This window comes from Tenrec ecaudatus, chromosome 3, assembly GCF_050624435.1.
Source record: "Tenrec ecaudatus isolate mTenEca1 chromosome 3, mTenEca1.hap1, whole genome shotgun sequence".
NCBI lineage: Eukaryota > Metazoa > Chordata > Mammalia > Afrosoricida > Tenrecidae > Tenrec > Tenrec ecaudatus.
The window spans coordinates 122,904,899-122,911,711 of NC_134532.1; the positions used below are offsets into that span (position 1 = coordinate 122,904,899).

Sequence of the window (6,813 nt, forward strand, 5' to 3'; positions counted from 1 at the left end):
TTCATAGGGCTAACTGAGAATAAAGAATAAATCTATCATCATCACCCATGGAAAGTGACTGATTAGATTTGCTTACAACAAATTGTTTATTCCAACTGAACACATCTAAATAGAGGAAATAAAATGAAGTGTTGAACTATTTTTGTTTAGAAATTTTCCTAACTATTTATTGGGGATTTAGGAATAAATTGCCGTGAACTAGATAAAAATTAACTGAAAATCTGGTTATAAGAAAAATCACTAAAATACTTACCTGGCAGGGGAGACACCATGATCACGAAGGTGGTTTTCCCAGGGTGAGGCTTCTCCATTGCGCTCCAGATGTGCTGGCCCTGCAATTTCCCCAAATGTGGGAAACTCAACTGCATAATTTGTGGTAGTGGGGGACTGCGTTCGCGCTCTCCCCTAAAAAAGTCATTAATACGCCAAAAAAAATCATTAATACGCATGATTGAACAGTTTTATCTTTTTTGCTTTTTAAAATCATTTTATTAGGGGCTCATACAACTCTTTTTAAAAAATCATTTTATTAGTGGTTCATACAATTCTTATCACAATCCATACATACATCAATTGTGCAAAGCACATTTGTACATTCGTTGCCCTCATTCTCAAAACATTTGCTCTCCACTTAAGCCCCTGGCATCAGCTCCTCACTTTTGCCCCTCCCTCCCTGCATCCCTGTCCCTCATGAACCCTTGATAATTTATAAATTATTATTTTGTCATATCTTACACTATCTGATGTCTCCCTTCACCCACTTTTCTGTTATCTGTCCCTCAGAGAGGAGGTTTTATGTAGATCCTTGTAATTGGTTCCCCCTTTCTACCCCACCTTCCCTCCACACTCCCAGTATCACCACTCTTACCACTGGTCCTGAGGGGTTCACCTGTCCTGGATTCCCTGTGTTTCCAGTTCCTGTCTATACCAGTGTACATCCTCTGGTCTACCTGGATTTGTAAGGTTGAATTGGGATCATGATAGTGGGGGGGGGGGGGGAAGGCCCACGGGAGAAGCATTTAAGAACTAGAGGAAAATTGTATGTTTCATCATTGCTACACTGTACCCTGACTGACTCGCCTTCTCCCCGAGTCCCTTCTGTAAGGGGATGTCCATTTGCCTACAGATGGGCTTTGGGTCCCCCTTCTGCACTCCCCCTCATTCACAATTATATGATTTTTTTTGTTCCTTGATACCTGATACCTGATCCCTTTGACACTTCGTGCTTACACAGGCTGGTGTGCTTCTTCCATGTGGGTTTTGTTGCTTCTCAGCTAGATGGCCACTTGTTTACCTTCAAGCCTGTAAGACCTCAATTACTAAATCTTTTGATAACCAGGCACCATCAGTTTTTTTCACATTTGCTTATGCACACATTTGTCTTCACCAACCATATCAGGAAGGTGAGCAGACAATGATATGATTTTTTTTGTTTTTGGATGCCTGATACCTAATCCCTTTAACACCTAGTGCTCACACAGGCTGATGTGCTTCTTCCATGTGGGCTTTGTTGCTTCTGAGCTAGATGGCTGCTTGTTTCCCTTCAAGTTTTTAAGACCCCAGATGCTACATCTTTTGATAGCTGGGCACCATCAGCTTTCTTCACCACATTTGCTTATGCACACATTTGTCTTCAGCAATTATGTCGGGAAGGTGAGCACCATGGAATGACAGTTTAATAAGAACAAAGTATTCTTGCATTGAGGGAGTGCTTGAGTGGAGGTCCAAAGTCCATCTGCTACCTTTATACTAAACCTATAAATATATGCACATAGATAGATCTATTTCCCCATCATCATAAAGAAATATATTTACATTTGTACATGCCTGTATTTAGACCTCTATAAATGCCCTTTGCCTCCTAGTTACTTCCTCTATTTCCTTTTACTTTCCTCTTGTCCCACTGTCATGCTCAGCTTTCATTTGGGTTTCAGTAATTCTTCTCAGTTACATTGCCCTTGATCACGCCCTACCAGTCCTCTTATACCTTCCTCACCACCGATTTTGGATCACTGTTTCCTTATCCCTGGATTTGTTAACAACACTCCCTTTCCCCCACCTTCCCCCTCTCCCATGTCCCCCTGGAACCATTGGTTCTGTTGTTTTTGCTTCCAAATTTTTATCTAGCCTCACTTATCTTGATAGACCTGAAACAGTTTCATCTTATACTGAGTTTAACACTCACGGATCTCCAGCCTGTAACACATGATCATCATTTGTTTATTTGTGTTCAATGTCTGTACTATTCTCAGGAGAGTCTTTTTTCATAAGATACATTCAAAAATAGTTCGATAAAAGAATGAGCAGAAAGAATGTCTTAAGTATTTGGGTCATTGTTCTTGATGCAGCGTGATAGAGAGGCTGAGCACACTCTACCTGGGTCTACATTCTGATTCATTCTGACTCTGCGCTTGTTAGCGGTGTGATCCTCTACTGTGCACATACACCAGCCTGTCTCAGTTTCCTCACCCGAAAATGGGGATAATATTAGTAGTGTATACCTTACTGAGTAAAATAGTCAACATGATTTCAGATGCAGAGTCCTTAGAACATTGCCTAAGTAAATGGGATATGAGTGGTTTCTATTATTATTATTTTATGTGTGAATACTATTAATTTCACTAAAAATAAAGCATTACTGAACTTTGACTTTCAAAATTACCAGTTACTAATTTTTTTGGTGTGTTTTGAGATTCAGATGATTTATTCAGAAAAACATAAAAATGATGCATTTTAATTCTGGGAAACACCAGGCCCTGTACATGAAAACTGCTGACTCTAAATCAGTGGTTCTCAACCTCCCTAATGCTGTGACCCTTTAATACAGTTCCTCATGTTACAGTCACTCCCGAACCATAAAATTATTTGTGTTGCTACTTCATAACTGTAATTTTGCTACTGTTATGAATCAGGCAACCTCTGTCAAAGGGTCATTTAACCCCCAAAGGAGTTGCGACCCACAGGCTGAGAACTGCTGCTGTAAATAACTTCTAACAAAGACATATGTAGTCCAGGGTGAAAGAAATTATAATACAATTAGTTAATTGGCTAGTCTTTGGTTTTAGTCCCAAAGAGGATGGGTTAAAGGTCGGGAATAGATTTTCAATGTATAATTGAGTCCCAAAGTGGAGGAGGACACCAATCTCACTGCTATCCAGTGGATTCTCAGACTCATGGTGACCCTGTACAATAGGACAGAGTCCAACCAGCCCTGTGAATGTTCGAAACTGTAACTCTGGATGGGAGCAGAAAGCCTCCTCTTTCTGTTGTGGAGCCGCTGATGGTTTCAAACTGCTGACCTTAGGTTAGCAGCCCAACAAGTAACTTCTATGCAACCAAGACTCTTCTCTGCTTTCGATGTAAGGCGACCCATAGTGGTGCCTCAGATGGCAGATTGCACTTTTCAGACCTCAGTCACTACTTAGCAAAGGAGAATGTAGAACATAGTCTGTGTACAACTGCAGTCCCAAATCTCCATAACCAGCAGCTCATTCCTCAATGTGTTTGGTTATGGCTAAGAGGCTTACATATCACTTTCCTCATTTGCTCTGTTATAGAAAAGGATATACTTACAGCACATACAAATACATTTGTAAAAAGATCATCTGCCAAAACTATATGGATCATGAGTGCTAGTCCCTTTTGTCTACTCATATTTGCTCATCTTGCCCGTCTGCTTATGTATCCATTTGTAGGGTAATATCTGTTATTACTGGTAATGCAGATTTGTATGTATAGCAGTATTTACCTTTGTTGCCTATAACTTTTGTGTACCTCTCTCTGTCTTCCTTTTATTTAAAGTTATTTTGCTGATCATCCCTATTGTATAGTGCCTTTCTCTTCAGGTAAATTAATATCTATATGGTAACCATCAAGGATTTTTTCTTTGTATAAACCTTTCCTTCACTTTTTTATAATAATGGACTCAAACAATGTCCTTTTTGTGATTGACTTATTTCACTCAGCATAATGTTCTCCAGGTTCGTCCATGATAGGAGGTGTTTGTCAGATTCTTCGTTATTCTTCCATGTGACATAGTATTTATGTTAGGCTGTTGTGGCAATTAGGGATTACATCAATCAGACACCCCTGGCCAGGGGTGAAGTCACACCTGTCGACAAGGCCATAGCATGATGACAATATGCCTTTTGTGTCAGAACAAGACGAATAGAGACAGTTTCTCCCTCCACAAGCTTGCCTGCCTATTTACTGTAACTCTGTGGTCATCCCTGAGAGCTGTTGGTGCCCTGCCATGCTTTCTCTGACTTTGGATCCACGTGACTCTGCACGCACCGACCTGTGATCTTCCTGCTTCCTGGTTCATCATTCAGCAAAAGCTACGTGAATCTGAAGAGGGACTTATAGACTAGCAATGGACCTGTGAACTTGAATTAGACTGGGCTGGGGCACCTTCTTGAAGTAAAGTTGCTTCTTGATATATAGTTCTTTTTGCGTGTAGATGAGTCTCCCTAGATTCCCTAGAGAAAGAAAACCAGTGAACCTTGTATGTGTATGTATTAAAACAAAAACTCACTGCCAGAGAGTCAATTCTGACTCAGAGTGGTCCCATAGGACAGACTAGAACTGCCAATGAGGGCTTCCAAGACTGACTGTTTATGGGCGTAGAGGGCTTCGTTATCCTTCAGAGTGGCTGGTACTTTTGAACTACTGACCTTGACGTTAGCAGCCCAATGCATATCAAGAAAGAGCTCACACGGTTGTATAAGTAGGTAAGTCTAGTCTGGTTCAAGTCCATGGGTCAGCTGTAACTTGAAGTCTGTTGCTGATTGTCAACCTTGAATTCATCCAGCTTGGCATCCAACAGTCTTTGATATCTGCTTTGTCTTCCATCTTCCTGCTTCCTATGCACCAGTCCCTGCAACTAGAGGGCTCGGGCGAAGCCTTCCATTTGGCTTTGGCTTCAGCTTTTGACATTAATATAACACTTATTTTCTGATATTAAAACTCCACCAGCTAATTGTAAAACCATGATTTTTTTCCCCTAGCCTGTGGATTCTCTTTTTATCTTTTGACAGAGTTTTGTCTTGTTTTAAATAGACATTCATGTCATATTTTTAGGTGGTTCCTATCCTCTGTTTTGTCTTCTTTTATGTGATTTTCCTCATTTGTTAGGATATTTATTCTTTGAGTGAAGGCCTTCAAGTTGTCCCCATATTTTCACTGGTGATCTTCCAGGTCCTAGAGTTTAAATTTAGGTCTTTGATATACCCTGAGTTTGTTTTTATCGGTGGGATGAGGCATGAGTCCTGTTTCATTTTTCTGAACATGGAGATCTAGTATTGCCAGCCCCATTCTGAAGACACTGTCTTTCCCCCCATTTAATTGTTTAGGTCCTTTGTCAAAAACCAGCTAAAAACCTATAGGTGCATGGTTTTATTTCTTATAGCCCATGTTCCATTGGGCTATAAGTCTACCCCTGTACCAATACTACGCTGTTTTAACACCGTGGCTATGTAATAATTTTTACAATAAAAAATGGAGAGGCTTCCTGCTTTGTTCTTTTTAAGTAGTGCTTTGTTTGCCCTGAGTCCTTTCCTTGTCATATAAAACTGGTGATTCATTTGTTCATTTCTTTGAAGAATGATGCTGGGATCTGGATCTGAATTGCAGTCTATTAACAGATTGCTTTGGGCATAACCTACTTTTTCACTAAAAAATATATGATAGACCTTTTCCCACGTTCCATATAGTTATTATACTGCAGGTGTACATTATTATTTTCACAGCATTCATTCTAACATTGCGTGGACAGTCCATTCAATATGCATGTTCTATATTTTACTTGTGTTTAATTTTAAATCAAAGTATTCAAAAAACTAATTTTATTTCTAAATGATTTTTTCTTTTTAATTGCAACTTACTTGGAAGCCTCCATTTCAGATCTATTACTAAACTCCTGACAGTTATTTCATTAGATTCCACTTAGAGTAGCTCTCGTGTTTCGTTTAAGATCACTATGTATCTGGTTCTCTGGTAAGGCACTTTAAGCACATGTCGTCCTTCTTGCAGAAAGAGCGTCGTAAGGCCTGAGGGAAAAACAGGTGACAGTGCGCCGCAGGTCTCTTCATATGAGGGTACTTTTTTTTTTTAATCTCATTTTTTCAAAGCCCTCTTGACATTTTAATGAGGAATCATTTTCACTTCAACCAGCATTTATTGAACTCTTACCAAGACTAAGTTGAGACTTAGTGTCTTCATCTATAAAGTGAGGTGAAATGTTTTGGCTTTACAATTTTTGATAGCAGACACTGTGATGGATGGGCATGTATTTTCAGAGTGATGGAGAAACAAAATTAGTGTAAGATGTCTTTTACCCTGAGGAGTTTGCACCATATCAAGGAAGGCAGCTTTTACTAAAGTGTAACCTTTACATATTTTCAGTGGTATTGTATGGGAACACACTGAAGAAAGCAGAGGTGGCTTCCCGGGGAAGGCTAGAATAAACTGCAACCAGTCAAGATGTTCTCATGCCTGGAGAACAAACGGGACGTTATACAGATATGCTGAAGCCTATCCTACGATGTAAGGTGACAGAGGTGTGCCAGAGTCCTGGTGTGGTAGTGAGCTTCACTTTGAGGTGCTAACTACAAGGTCAGTAGTTCGAACCCACAAGCCACACTGTGGGAGAAAGATGAGGCTGCTCCCATTCAAAACGCAGAAACACAAAGGGCCAGCTCTCCTTCCTCCTACACAGTCCCGCTAAGTGGGGATTGGCGACATGGCCGTGAGTTTGGGTTCTTTTGGAGACAATATGCCAGATATCTTTCATTTGCCCTTAAGGGCCAGCTCCCC

The 6,813-nt window shown here is 40.3% G+C and overlaps 1 non-coding gene across 1 annotated transcript; it reads left to right on the plus strand.

The window, feature by feature from the left end:
- The first annotated feature begins 245 nt into the window (after positions 1–245).
- On the plus strand, positions 246–408 carry LOC142443794 (U1 spliceosomal RNA). The gene has a single exon (XR_012783545.1). It is a non-coding gene; the product is annotated as a U1 spliceosomal RNA (small nuclear RNA).
- The last annotated feature ends 6,405 nt before the right edge of the window (positions 409–6,813 follow it).